Source organism: Mustela nivalis, assembly GCF_964662115.1.
Source record: "Mustela nivalis genome assembly, chromosome: 18".
NCBI classification, from domain to species: Eukaryota; Metazoa; Chordata; class Mammalia; order Carnivora; family Mustelidae; genus Mustela; species Mustela nivalis.
Window position 1 is genome coordinate 17,798,791 of NC_139037.1, and position 15,119 is coordinate 17,813,909.

The 15,119-nt window shown below is 47.0% G+C and overlaps 1 protein-coding gene and 1 long non-coding RNA gene across 5 annotated transcripts in view; one reads left to right on the forward strand and one right to left on the reverse strand.

Annotated features, from left to right (window-relative positions):
- The window catches only part of CTCF (CCCTC-binding factor), a 57,467-nt gene extending 52,769 nt beyond the window's left edge, over positions 1-4,698 (reverse strand). For 3 of the 4 annotated variants that reach the window (XM_082711916.1, XM_082711915.1, XM_082711913.1), the window contains exon 1: positions 3,942-4,698. The gene's annotated coding sequence lies outside the window, so the exon portion shown is untranslated. The remainder of the gene's footprint in view (positions 1-3,941) is intronic. The other variant, XM_082711914.1, reaches the window with a different exon arrangement.
- LOC309853625 lies at positions 2,790-6,936 on the forward strand. Its single transcript, XR_014305836.1, has 3 exons — positions 2,790-3,380; positions 5,041-5,371; positions 5,599-6,936. It is a non-coding gene; the product is annotated as an uncharacterized lncRNA (long non-coding RNA).
- Positions 6,937-15,119: the final 8,183 nt, after the last annotated feature.

A 15,119-nucleotide genomic window follows, 5' to 3' on the forward strand; every position in this document is an offset into this window, starting at 1 on the left:
AGCCCCAAGTTGGGTACAGAGAATACTTTAAATAAATAAATAAATAAATAAAATCTTAAAAAAAAAAAAAATAAGTACCCCATTATGATCTTGCAAGCAAATAATGGCATATGTGTGTGTGTGTGTATATATATATATATATATATATATATTCAAGCTGACAAAAAATTCTTATATAGTAATAGTCCTTTAACAGTGTATTTCCTTATCTTCAGCAAGTACTGGCTTTACTGATTAAGTTAGTTTACACCACAAGACTGTATTTTTCAGTTTAATAAGATAACAACGGAGAAAGCTTTCACTGACTTGAAATTCCGAGCAGCACAGCAATGAAATAGTTTATTAGCTGATAATTCTCTCCCCAAATAACAAATAAATGAACTATCAAGCTTCAGGCAACAGTACAGAGGAACTTACTTGGAGGGAAGGAAAGAAGGAAAACAAACTCCCAAGTGAAAGTGCTAAATTTGAACTGAGAGTTTCCAAAGAATTTGGCATATAAGGTAAAACTAGGAGGGAATCCACCTCATAATTAACTAAAGCCCATAAAACCAAGCTGATAAAATACTTAAAGCTAAAGAAGTCGTCTCTGCTGAGAAGCAATTTACAACTTGATCTGAGGATTAATATATCTAGTCAAACACTTCTGTATTGGAGTCCATATACTGTTACTAGCATGCCTCAAAGGAGATGAGATTTTATTTACCTCAACATTCTAAAGGTGACTAAAAATGAAGATCAAGCATGGAAAAATCACTATGCTTGGTGTACATATTAGCAGTGTATATGCAATGTCACATCTCTGCACTCAAATATTGATCACTAAGAAAATGCACAAAGATACTACCCAGGGAAGATTTGTGGATAGTGACTAAAGTTCAGGGATGTTTAGAAAACCAAATATGGTATGCCAAATCCACACATCCAACTGCAAACCTGGGTCTGCCATTATTGTTAATTTGTTAATAATTTGCCATTATTGTTCTTTCCAAACCTGTATGCTCTTTCTTAAAGTATTAAATTATGACAAATTTTAGTTGTTTGAAGAGGACCTAATTCCTAGCAGAAAAGTCTCAAGTCATTTGGGACCAAGATAGGTAAATAAGGTAGACAGATGATCAACTAAATTTCTGGTTTAAAAAGATGAAATGGAGGCTATAAAATGGATGCGGGGGAGTGAATTTGATGCCAGAAGCATCCCTCAAGCAAACAAACCAAACCAAACCACACACACACAAACTCCACATCCCCCCCCCCCCAAAAAAAAAACCAAACAGAAACAAAAAACAGTCTCTAGAGGAGACTTTTTGCCAGCAGGCACCACTGTGCAAGTGTCTGCCACGGGACTCCTCCTTGAGGCCCTAGTCAGCGGCAGGTCGCCTCTGCACTCCAAAAGAACTCCCTCACTTTGTGTGCTGTTTAAAGCAAAACCCTAAAGCTCTTAGAACTGGAATGCATCTTAAGAATGACTTTTACAGCTTCTAAGTTTTCTTATGCTGGTTGAATAGACAGACCCCTAAGGATGACTTTTACAGTTCCTCTTAAATAAGCCATATTTTCTTAAGAGAGCAAACATTACTGCTGTAACCTTCCTCACGTTGCTGATTTAAGTAATAAGGTCCTTTGGGTAACCTTATATTCTCAATTTATTCTCTGTAGATTTCATTTTCCAAAAAAAGTATGAATCCCAGGCATACAGGAAATCTCAAAGAATAGTAACTCTGTAGAAAAAGTCTATACCATTAAAACAAGGAGAATGATATGGAAGACCAAGCCGCTGATGACTTTAATAAGGCAGGAGTGAATGAAGAAACAAAACATGGTCTGTGGAGCACAACACTAACCAGGGCAAACAAGCTTTACTCATGGATCAATCATAGATCTTCTGGATTTTAATCTTTAACACGTAGAGAGCTTACTTTTTTAAGTAAAACAGACCACCTGCCATCCACATGTCAAAAAGAAAAAACCAAAAATGTCAAGAATGCAAAAACTTACATAAATGGACTAATTTATTAGACAATTAAGCATGGCTCTATTCCTAAACCTAACACTTCATCAATACTGGATTTGTTAGTGCAATTTTACTTTTACCAGAGAGGAGGGGGGGAGAAGAAACGTTTTGAAGGCCCCCCCCCCGGGGGGGGGGGGACTGAAAAACTCTCTTATAGAGCCAGATTCCTGCAAAATCTTACAGACTGAGATTACACACAGCAGACCAGACAACTTCACTTAGCACCAGGCTGTTTTAATTTCCTCATAAGCTTAACAGAGCTTTCCTCAAAAAAGAAAAAAGAAAAAAAAAGTTAATCAAGATCTTCCTCTCTCCAACGCAACCCGAGCTGACACATCAACTACTGCAGATACTACAATAAAGTACTCAAACATTTCAGGAAAACAGAAAAGAGAAAACTATGGCAATTCGACAGGAAGCTTTTTAATCATTCAAAAAACCAGGTAAGGACAGTAAATTTAGTATACGTGCCCTGTTTAACTTCTTTTGCCGCCTATAGGGGACGTAGATTTTTAACTTTCCTAGTTGATTTAAACTCAAAGCATGAAGACTACTTATGCGAATGTTTACTTAATGCTGAACTCTGGGCTACAGGAAGTCAGCCACTAAAGAGTAGTTACATTAGGCGTAGATATTTATAAACCAACTGCAACTAGTGACCCAGGATTCAATTACAACATCAACCCTCATATTTCAGCATATGGGCAAATTACCAGTGGAGTCAAGAATAAATTCATTCTGCCGTACTGGCGCTTTAGATCGGGTTGCACAATCCCGAGGCAGAACTGCCTTCGCCTAGCCCTAAAGCATCAGGTACTAAATACTGTACTAATTTAGCGTCAGGACATTTTAAAGCGGGAAGGAAACTAAAGGGTCGCCTGATCCAATTTAGCCACCCCATAATCCCGAATTCAGTAATCTGTCACGTCACTTGAGATCAGAATGAAATTAAGTTTTGATCCCTTTGAGATCTCTTAGCGCACAAAGTCAGGCTATCACTACAAGTGGAGTCCGATCCTGGCTGTAGAAAAACTACTTGGTGAGGAACTCGAGTCTCTTCCGCCCACCGTGGGGGACCGCACCGGTCAGGTCCAGCGAAGAGCCCGGCCGCGAGTTTGGGGGCGCAGCCGGGCCCGGCGGGGGCGGCGAGCGCGCGTCCCCCCGCCCGCTCAGGCAGCGTCGAGGCGCGAGCAGCTCAGCCAGCCTTGCAGAGGGAGCTCTCGGCAGCTCTGGGGTCCCTCTGCTCGCAGCCGCAGCAGCGCCGCCTGCGCCACTCGGCGGAGACGGAGACCAGCGGCGGCGGCGCGCGGACTGGGAGCGACCGCGGAGCAGCCAAGCGGCAGGGGTACGCTCGCAGAGCGGCCGGGTAGGTTCCGGGGACCGGGCAGGCTGGAGGAGGGGCAGCCGGAGAGGAGTCGGCCAGGGCCCGACACCCATACTACACGGAAACCGGGCTGCGCGCGCGGCGGCAGTGGGTCGGGACCCTAGAGCAAGGCGGGCGCCGGAGCCGGGACGCAGAGATCGCCTTTCGGCTGCGGCCACCCGCCGCGGGAGGGGCGGAGGGCAGAGGGCGGGCCGCGGCCGGGCAATCAGTCGGGCCAAGAGCCGGCCTCGAGGGCAGAGACAAAGGAAGGAAAATGGAGTCGCCGGCGCGCGGGCCTCTGCTGCTGCGGCCGCCACCGCCGCCGGAGGCCTAGCGCGCCGCCAGGAGGGAGGCCTAGCGGGCGGCTGTGGGGGTGGGGGGTCGGCCGGGCCGCGGCGGCGACGGGCAATGGCGGCGGCCGCGCCGCAGCAGGGACGGTAGAGGGAGACAAACACCCCCCGGCGGCGGCGCTGGCGCCGGGCTGCAGCCAGCGCCGACCGGAGCGGCCCCATCGTGACACCTAGAGGCGGCCCGCGAAACCTCCTCCACCCCGGGCCCCCTTACCTCCGCGCCACACCCCCTGCAGCGCCCGCTCCGCCGCCGCTCCACCGCTCCGGCCACCCGGCGTCCCCGGCCAGCTCCGCGCACCCGCACCGGCTACCGCCACCGCCGCTGCCGCCAAAGAAGCAGCTCCGCGCACGGTTTAATCGCTCCACAGGCTCGGACACAAAATGGCGGCGGCGCGGTGCAGTGCGCCTGCGTCGGCGCTGCCGGGGCCGCGGGTGCTGATAAGGGAAGGGACGGGTGGGGGGGCCGGCCGGGCGACGAGTGGAGGGCGGGGGAGGAAAGGTGAGGGGAGGGGTTGGCGCAGGGCAGCATGGGAGGCGGCCCCGGGCGCCAACTTTCAAAAGCGGGCGCGATGGCGTCACGGGACGCGCCGCGAGTCGCGTCACGCCGCACGCGCCCTCCCGCGCCCTCGCCCGCTCGCGCGTGGGCTCTGCGGGCGCCGCGACGTCCGGGCTCCCGCTGGGTGGGGTTTCCTGGGCGGAGGCCGCCGCCTCTGGGCGTTACAGGATCCCAGGCTTGTTTGACCTGGTTCTACAGCCGCAGTCTCCGGCCCCGAATCCGTAAAGGGGGGTTGGGGGAGGCAGGGAGGGTGTTTGGAGGAAGCGCGCGCGGGGGCTAGGCGGTGTGGTTGAGGCGGTTCTCGGGCCTGGCCCCGCCCAAGTCTCCGCCCTAGCTGGGCCGGACCCTCCCTCCCAGCTCCCCACCGCAGCCCGCCACCGCGTTAAGGCCGGTTGTTCCCCACACACTCCCAACTCCTCAGAACTGTACAGCGCCTGCGGCGCGAGGATGAGAAGGGCTGTCCTTGCCCAGCGGCTTTTAAGGGAGCTCTCCGCCTCCTAAAACGGGGTGCAAGAGGAGAGGGCATGGGCTTTCCCTTGGTGTCACCAGTCCACTTAAGCCAAGAAAGGCCCAACAGAAGACCAGATTTGATGCTTATACACGACCACACCGGCCTTTTGTCAAAGTGACTTTCTTATTTGGCGTGATATAATGCTATATTTTAAAACCTACGCTTCTTATCTCGGTTCGATGAGCGAAGTTCTTGTGGGCGGTGCCATTCAGCCCCTTAAAGTGCAGTCGTCCCTCCCCTCCCCAGGATGCACCTGCGGATTCTACCCAACCAGAGAGAAGTTCACCCATCGCAGCCTGGAAGATTTTCTGGTGACCCAGGGAGGAGCGCCTTTGGTACTTGAAGGAATCTGACTCAAGACTGTATTCTGAACTCCCATACCTTAGATATCACGGATAACAATCGAAGCCAGCATCAACGGGACAGTTTCTGCTCCATTCAGCTGATTGTTCCCATTATGAGGATGCCAGCCCAATATTGACAGATATTCTGGGAGTTTTGTTGAAAAAGGGAATCAGAAATCTAGATTTTTGTAATATAAAATCTTCAGATATTTAGGTGGTAGCAACTTAATCAGGTGTTTTTAAATTTTATTTTATTTTATTATTATTTTATTTATTTGTCATAGAGAGAGAAGCGAGAGCAAGCACAGGCAGACAGAGTGGCAGGCAGAGGCAGAGGGAGAAGCAGGCTCCCCGCCAAGCAAGGAGCCCGATGTGGGACTCGATCCCAGGACGCTGGGATCATGACCTGAGCCGAAGGCAGCTGCTTAACCAACTGAGCCACCCAGGCGTCCCTAATCAGGTGTTTTTAAATTGCATGAACGGATTAAACTATATATATATGTGTGTGGGCTTTCACTTGGAGAAAAGAGTGAAGAGAAATTCCAAGGCCAGATCCTAGACATTTCCGCATTTGGAAATAGGATAATGAAGAAGAAAACTGAAAGGGGGCAGCCAGGAAGACAGAAATCCACAAGCGTGTTGAATTTGGAATCCAAGGGCAGAGAACGTTTAGGTGGGGGGGAGTGGTCAGCCATGTCTAGTAATGCTGCGAGGTCAACTTGGGCCAGAGACAGGGCTATTGGATTGGTCACCTTGGAATTCAATGGAGACTATCATTGGCGAATTTGGCTTGATTCGTGGTGTAAATCAAGAGATTTTGACCTCATTAGGATGGGTTGAGAATGAATGGAAAAGTAAGGAAATAGAGCATATGTAGGCAACATGAGAAGTTTTGCTGTGAAGGGAGCAAACTTTAGGGATAACTGTGGAAAGTTAACTTTAGGGATAATTTTAGGGATAACTGTGGAAAGAAGTTTTGCTGTGAAGGGAGCAAAACTTTAGGGATAACTGTGGAAAGATCCGGGGTCAAGGGAGGAGATGTTTTAAAACATGGCAGGATTCTGGAGCATGTTTATGTGCCATTGGGTGTGATACAGGAGAGAGAAGGCTTGCTTGACCTATATAGGAGTGAAATCCATGACAGGTTATAAGGAAACTGGGAGGACTGACCTTAGGAACAGGATGCTTCCACTCTGATAATTAAGGTAATAAAGGTGAAGATCAGTGCAAATGCTGGTGAGGGTGGGAGGAGCAAGCTTACAACTTTCCTAGTAGGACTGCCTACATTGGGTATGTAGGACTGGCAATATTGGGTATCCATTTGAAGTTTGTAATCATGAATTTAAAGTTAAATCAGTTCGGCAATATGTGTTTTTTTTCCAGCAATATTTAGCTGCTTGGGTACAGACATGCAGAAAAGAGATAATTTGGTTTCTTAACACCAGGGTCCAAGTTTTCTGATTCCTGATCTCAGGTACTTGCCTTATTAATCACTTAATATTCTAGAAATGTGTGACTATTTGGAAAATTTACCTGTGATCCCTTTTTCTAGAAACCAAATTATCCCATTTGTCTCTTATGTATACCAGAGGGCTCAAAAGTAAAGAAAAGGCAAACTTAGGGGAAATTACTCTGGAATATTTGCATCTTGCAATTTCTTTAGTGCTCCACCCCAGAGACCTCCTGGTGTACCTAGGAACTGTGTACTAGGAACAAGGCTGACTTGCGCTTAAATTCTTAGCTTCTTTTTCTTTCTAACATCTTTAATAATCTGATTAATAAACTTACTATAAGACTACTTCAGACCATCTTCCTTATCTTTAAGAGTAAGCTATAAGAATGTTTTCTAAAGCTTTAATATAGGCAAATATAAGTCAGTGTACTTAGATGGAAAAAACTTAAACTATATTTACAATGATATTTACAGCTGCCATGGCCTGAATATTTGTGTCCCTCTCAAAATTCATATTTGAAATCCTAATGCTCAATGTGATATTAGTAGGTGGGGCCTTTAGGAGGTACCTAAGTGATGAGGGTGGAACCCTCACAGATTGGATAAGTGCCTTATAAAAGAGGCTGCATGGAGATCCCTGGTCCCTTCCCCCATGTTAAGGACACAGCCAGAAGGCAACGGCTATGAACCAAGAAGAGGGCCTTCATCAGAATGCAGCCATGTTGGTACCTTGATCTTGGACTACCCAGCCTCCAGAACTGTGAGCAATAAATGTTTATAAGTCACCCAGTCAGCGGTTATTTTGTTATAACAGCCTAAGACCACTATATTTATAGTAATTATATCAAGGGCACCTGGTTGGCTCAGTCAGTAGCACATGCAACTCTCTATCTCAGGGTTCTAAGCTAGAGCCCCACATTGGGTGTAGAGATTACTTGAAAATAAAATCTTTAGGGGCACCTGGGTGGCTCAGTGGGTTAAGCTGATGCCTTCGGCTCAGGTCATGATCTCAGGGTCCTGGGATCGAGTCTCTGCTCAGCAGGGAGCCTGCTTCCCTCTCTCTCTCTCTCTCTGCCTTCCTCTCCATCTACTTGTGATCTCTCTGTCAAATAAATAAATAAAATCTTTAAAAAAAAAAAAAAAGAAAGAAAAGAAAATCTTTAGGGGCACCTGGGTGGCTCAGTCTGTTGAGCGTCTGACTCAGTTTCTGCTTAGGTGGTGATTTCATGAGTCGTGAGATCAAGCCTGCATGGGGCTCTCTGCTCAGCACTCAGTGGAAAGTCTGGTTAAAGATTCTCTGCTCCCCATGTATGCTCACTTGCTTCCTCTCTAATAAATAAATCTTTAAAAAGAAAAAAAGAACTCTCAATTGTATGACCTCTGAGGCATCAGTTAGAAACCAAGAGTGGGGTCCAAGTGGCCTTGGAGCCTGCTTTCTGAAGAAAAAGATCCTAGGTACTATTCTGACCCAGGGCTGAGGAAATGCTGAAGGATCACTAGAAAGGGACAAGAGGAAGTGTTTTCTTCTCCTTGTAGGAAACAGGGATATGTCCTACTTCATGGAATTGACTCTAAGACCAAGAAATGGAGAAGCAAGACAAAAGGATAGGATGTTTCAGCCTGGACAGAAACAAGCTGAGTGTGAAAAGCAATATGACGAGAGCCTATGAAACCACTGGGATGATAAAAATAAGGACAGAGTTGTTCCCTGCAGTGCTACTCCAGACTACCTCACCAATGAGAACTGTGGTGATTTAAAACCACTCTGTGATTTAAGGAAGATTCTTGATGTGAATTCTAAGGTTTGTAGGCCGCAGGAGTTCAGGGCATTATCAGCTGGGGCTGTAGGCTTACTACATGGCATTAGTGACGTCACCACGTTCCAGGATGTGGTGCTCAGCCTCACAGGCAAGACAAGAAATGCAGACTGTATCCTAAGAGTGTATTTCTTCCTTAGGGACTTGTCAGGTTCACAGGAGCTTGGTGGATAAAGCAGAGTGCTGCTTTACCAACTGGCAAGTGGGCAGTGTCCTGGAGCTGGCACAAGGCATGTTCTTTCCCTACAGAAGAGCCTCCTGGGAAGCCAAATTACTAGAAAGCTTGGTGAGCAGTCAATTAGATTAAGAAATGTAAATTATAGGGGCGCCTGGGTGGCTCAGTGGGTTAAAGCCTCTGCCTTCGGCTCAGGTCGTGATCCCAGGGTCCTGGGATCAAGCCCCACATCAGGCTCTCTGCTCCGCAGGGAGCCTGCTTCCTCCTCTCTCTCTGCCTGCTTCTCTGCCTACTTGTAATTTCTCTCTCTCTGTCAAATAAATAAAATCTTAAAAAAAAAAAAAAAGAAATGTAAATTATGTAACGTAAATGTTTACTCTCACTGTCTCTGGATGCTAGAGTCAGACTGTCCAGGATTTGAGTCTTAATCTTGGCTCTTTACTGGTTGTGTGATCTTGGGTGAATTGTAACAACTGTAGATTTCTTCACTGTAAGATAGGATGATAATTGTACTTCGCACAGGATTAAACAAGAAAACACAAGTACGGTTCTTGGCATAATTCTAGACACCAGTAATCTTACAAAAAATGTAACTTACTGATTTTGTAATCTTACAAAAAGGTAAATTATTATTTTATTTTTATGCTTCTTCACTCCCAAATCATCCTTCTGGTGGACACAGTCTTTCTAGAGTCATTAACAGAATCAGTAACTGATTAGGCTTTCCTTGGCTTGAGAGCCATTCTTTCTTTCTTTTCTTTTTTTTTTAAGATTCTATTTATTTATTTATTTATTTATTTAACAGAGAGAGAGAGATAACACAAGTAGGCAGAAAGGCAGGCAGAGAGAGAGAGGGTGAAGCAGGCACCCCTCTGAGCAGAGAGCCTGATATGGGGCTCAATCCCAGGACCCTGAGATCATGACCCCAGCTGAAGGCAGAGGCTTAACCCACTGAGCCACCCAGGTACCCCAAGAGCCATTCTTTCTTGGAAAGGTGTATTTTGTGCTGTAATTCTCAGGAAACAATTCTATTTACAAGATCTTTCTTGGTTTCCCCATTGACCCATGTGAAGTCCGCAATTATTATGATCATTTATGTGTGTGTGTTTAAACTTTTTTTAAGCAAGAAAATCAACAGTGGAGGAGAGGTGTTGATTTTCTAAGTAAAAATGGGCAGGAATCTTCTTGCTCACTTGGGGTGAGACCTAAAGTTACACCTGAATACCCCTGTTGTGTCTGTATCTATTATATGAGATATAATTCAAATTTAGCAAACATTTATTGAGTACCTGCTGTTCTAGGCCCTGGAGATATAAAAGGACCCAAACTGTGTTTCCTGTCCTTGAACTCAAAGTTTAACTGCTCAGACTGGTTAAAAACAAAACAAAAAACACGCAACCACACCAAAACAAAATAAAACAAAAAACAATTATTGCAATAATGGTTATAACAAGAAGAAATGAATTCATAGATAAAGGAGAGTCAATCATTCTCTAGGAGTATCTCATTTCAGCTGGGTGGTAGAGGGTCAGAAGGCACTAACAAACAAGGCAAAGGCATGTAAGGTGGAAAGCCATCATCAGGAGTGTAAAAGGGCTCAAGAAGGTTGGGGGACAGCAAGTCATTCTACACCATTGGACTAGGGTGCAAAGTAGTCACACTAAACTTTTGTTTTTTTTTTTAAATACTAAACCTTATAAGATGTTTGGAAAGTTTTAGTGTCAAGGGCAACCCTTTGTCCTAACATTTTAAAGACCTGCCACTTCATATCTCCTACCGAGACCACAAGGATTTTTTTCTGTACTGATATCTACTTTCTTCAGACCCCTATAAAAAGCCATGTTTATTTTTTACCTCTTAGTTCAAATTACTGCTTTCTAGAATCTAAAGGACTTTACCTAGACCTACATCCCACACTGGGGGATGTGCTCTTTTGTTTTCTGTGCTCTTACCTGCATTTTTCAGGCATGCATTGATCACTTTTTTTTTTTTTAAGATTTTATTTATTTATTTGACCTGCCTTTGGCTCAGGTCATGATCTCAGGGTCCTGGGATCGAGTCCCGCATCGGGCTCTCTGCTCAGCAGGGAGCCTGCTTCTCTCTCTCTCTCTCTCTCTCTCTGCCTGCCTCTCCGTCTACTTGTGATCTCTCTCTGTCAAATAAATAAATAAAATCTTTAAAAAAAAATAAAGTATGCTCTGAGTAACTGCTTGAGATACAGATCAATGCCCATGCTGGGTAATACTGGAGAAAGATGCCGTCCCTAGCCCTCAAGTGCTTTATATTTTGTTTTAGCCTATAGAGGCCAGAATAAACTTCATGAGCATTAGTAGTTGGAAGTCAAGGATTAGAGGCAAGTATAAGGTCTGACTGCAGCTGTAGGGGGAACAGATGGATCACTGAACATCACAGTAGTCACGTAAGACTTAACAGTAAAGCAAGGATGATTCTCAAGCTTCTGTCTCCAGCCCACACCCTTCTCTTCTTGCCCCAGATCTATATTTTCAGCTTCTTTCTGGTTACTTCCTCCTAGAAAACTCCCAAGTCACCTTACCTGCCTTGTTACTTGCCTGCCAACCCGCTTCCGTTATAAGGGCTCTCTCTTTTTAGTGAGAGATATCACCATCCAGCCATCACCAGACCAGAAACTTGGGCTTCACTTTCTCACCTCCCACATCCCATCACCACCAAACTGTTTTCCATTCTGTTTTGGAACATCTCTTCACTAGCCTCTCCATCCCCGCTGCCTCTATCCGGCCCAGGCTGCTATCACTTCTCCTAACTATGCCTTCAGATGCCTCACTGTTTCCTGCCTCCTCTCTCCACACAACTGCTAGAATGACCTTTCCAAACACTAAATGTGATCACAAAATTCTCCTGCTTCAAGCCCACATATGGGTCTCTAGTTCCCTAGGGGTAAATTCCAAGCCCTATAGCCCTATAGCCACAAGGCCCTGTGACAAGCCCCTGCTCACCTCTTCAGCCTCATTTTTTAAGATTTTAAGTCACCTCCACACCCAACACGGGGCTCGAACTCACAACCCTGAGATCAAGAGTTGCATGCTCCACTGACTGAGCCAGCCAGGTGCCCCTCTTCAGCCTCATTTCTAACGGCTCCCTCTGGCCCCTCATGGAGGTTTTGTTTTGTTTTGTTTTGTTCCTTTTTATAGATTTTACTTATTTGTGTGTGAGAGAGAACACAGTCAGGGATAGTGGCAAGCAGAGGGAGAAGCAGGCTCCTCACTGATCAAGGAGCCCGATGTGGGACTCGATCCCAGGACCCTGGAATCATGACCTGGGCTGAAGGCAGAGGCTGAACCACCTAGCACCTCTGCATTAAATGTGGTACTTTCTTTTTTTTTTTTTTTTTTTTTTTTTTTTTTTTTTAATATTTTATTTATTTATTTGACAGAGGGAGATCACAAGTAGGCAGAGAGGCAGGCAGAGAGAGAGAGGAGGAACCAGGCTCCCTGCTGAGCAGAGAGCCCGACGTGGGACTCGATCCCAGGACCCCGAGATCATGACCCGAGCCGAAGGCAGCGGCTTAACCCACTGAGCCACCCAGGCGCCCCTTAAATGTGGTACTTTCATACTTGAAATGTTTTGGGTGGTGCCTGTTACTTAGAATAGTCAACAAATGCTTACGCTAATATACATACATAGTGGGGGATAGAAAATAAATAAGCACTTGCAATGGGGTGTGATTAGTACTAGACCAGGGGAAGTGCAGGGTGCTCTGATGGGAGTGTAGGGGAGGAGCGAGCTCCCGAAGAAGTCTGTGATGTCTAGGTTGAAGCCTATTCAGGCGAACAGGCACTGACAAGGCAAGATGAGGTCGGAAGTGTGTACTACGAGGGGCAAGCAAGCCCTGCAGGAAGTTCAGTAAGGCTCCAGGGTGGACCAAGAAATTAGGAGGTGTTGGGTGGCTCAGTGGGTTAAAGCCTCTGCCTTCAGCTCAGGTCCTGATCTCAGGGTCCTGGGATCAAGCCCCGCATCAGGCTCTCTGCTCAGCGGGGAGCCTGCTTCCCTCTCACTCTCTGCCTGCCTCTCTGCCTACCTGTGATCTCTGTCTGTCTGTCAAATAAATAAATAACTCTTTAAAAAAGAGAAAGAAAAAAAGGAAGGAATGAATAAATAAATAAATAAATAAATAAGGAGGCGTAAGTGAGGCTGGCTTTGTGCCTAGCTGGAGGCACCTGGACTTTCCCTAGGAGATAAGAAAACCTATGTGGGGGGTTTTAGAAATCAGTTTGATGAACCACGGAGAATAGATGGAAGAAGGGTAAGACCAGAGGCAGGAAACCTGTGAGGGGACAGTTTTAATGTCTCAGTGAGAGGTCACCATGTCCCAGATCTGAGTGGTGCCCATGGCAATACAAGGGAGTGGACAGAATTTAGAAATATTTAGGGCATTTACTTGAGACAATTATGGTGGCAGGGATGAGAGGACAGAGGAAAGAGTCAAGGATGAGGACACTGTGTGGCTGGGTAGTTGGTAACCTCAAGAGACCTGGAGCAGAAACAGGTTTTGAGACACTGAGTGTGATTTTGGGCACGCTGAGCTGGAAACATCTTGGCTGCATTCCAGAGGAGGTGTCCAGTCAGCAGTTGGATACGGGAGTGAGGAGAGAGCCCTGTGAATCACTGGCGTACAGCCTTAGCCTACAGATGCATACAGATGGGGGCCAGAGAAAGAGATGAGGTGGTTCAGAGAATGTGTTTCAAGGGAGAACTGGAAAGGGCTCAGAATGGAACCCTGCGGAGTGACGTTTGTATGAGGATGCTTGAGGAGGTGGCAGAGAAGGCTGTAAGAACATTCAGAGGATGTAGCTAAAACGTGCATGCTAGCCATAGCACTTCAGCTACTTACTCAGTGGCTCTAAGTTAGCATTTTTTTTTAAGATTGTATTTATTTATTTGAGAGAGAGAGAGAGAGAGAGAGAGGGGGAAAGGGAACATGAGCAGGGGGAGGGGCAGAGGGAGAAGAAGACTCCTTGCTGAGCAGGGAGCCCCAGGCTCCATCCCAGGACCCCAGGAGCACGACTTGAGCCGAAGGCAGAGGCTTAACTGGCGGAGCCACCCAGGTGCTCCTAAAGTCAGCATTTACTGGGAGTCCATTTGCCCTGGGAATATTCACAGACAAGCGAGAACTTGACCATTGACATCAAACTCAAATGTGGCTATGGCTACATTGCAACCTTCTGAAAACAGGCCCCTCTCTTGCAGGCCAATGACAGTCTTATTTTCTCAATGATAGACTGTTTTTCCATAGCTGTTTACATAGGCCCTGGCGTCCTTACCAACCTCATTCTTCCGTATTACCCAGCCCAGAAGATGTGGGTCTGGCAGCCAAGCCATAGGATACTCCAGAGGGGGTAGGGTTGGGGGAGGGGGAGAGAGCATGTCATATGCCTAGGGTTCAGCAAATTGTACCCACGCACCTTGCACAGAAACACACAAGGAAGGCACCCCCACTCTGTGGGTGAGACAAAGAAGCAGTCCCCTTCCCCCGTGCCAACCCATCTGCTTCTTTGCCTTCACAAACATGCCTTTTTTTCTTCTGTTTTTGGTTCTCTACAACTTTGAAAACATGAGGAAGAAGAGTAGGAGACAGGAGAAAAGGTAAGATTAGACAAGGAAAGGGTAGGAGAAACGAGAGCCCCCAGTGTCCACCAATACAATAAACTCCGTCCTGGACTACCTCGGCCTGGTCCCTTCGTTGCAAAGCACACTTACATTTTGTCTGGAGAGAGCCCCAGTGATGATGGCGAAGGCGTGGTTGTGGCCTTGATTGTCAGGGCACTCCTCAGAGTATCACACTTCCTCTGCCCCCTCACAGAGGCTGGCACAGGCCTCACAGGACTGCTGGGCATAGGCTTTCTCTGCCCTAGCACCTTTGACTCTTGATGGTGTCACCAGCGCCCACTCTATCACCTGGGGCAGCAGGAACGCGTGCCTCCCTGAACCTATGTGACAGCAGGGTAGGAGGTGGGGGGAGCATCCTGTGGGAAGCACTTGTGAGGCTGTGTGTGTTTTGGGGAGGAGAGGGTACCAGAGGGGAGATGGGCTCTCCCTACCCTCCACTATCTCATAGAAATGAGTCTAGAGGTAGGAGACCATTCAGCCTGAGCTCAAGGCATTGGCGAGAAGGGCTCTTCTGGGGTTGATCTGCGTAATCCTAAACTAGGTAGGCTTGACGTGGCAAAGGACTGAGGCTCTTGTTGCCTTGGCCTTGACTGTACTTCATCTGTCCCTGGCTACTCACGGTGTCCTCATTCTGGCTCCTGACCCTCACACCCACTCTCAGCCAGAGCTGAGTACAAGGCTCCGGTCTTAGCACTCTCCTTGTAGAGGACAGAGAGGGGCCCTATCCCTTCTCAGCACTGGAAAGCAGGCCACTCGGAGTTTTGGTGGCAGCCCCATTTAACTCCAGGCTGGGATATTTTTCCATCTTCTACTTCTTGCCCAGGCCCTGTCCTCTCCTGTGGATTGAGCTGTGAGCTTGTGATGGCCCAGTCACCCCTGTCTGCACTTTC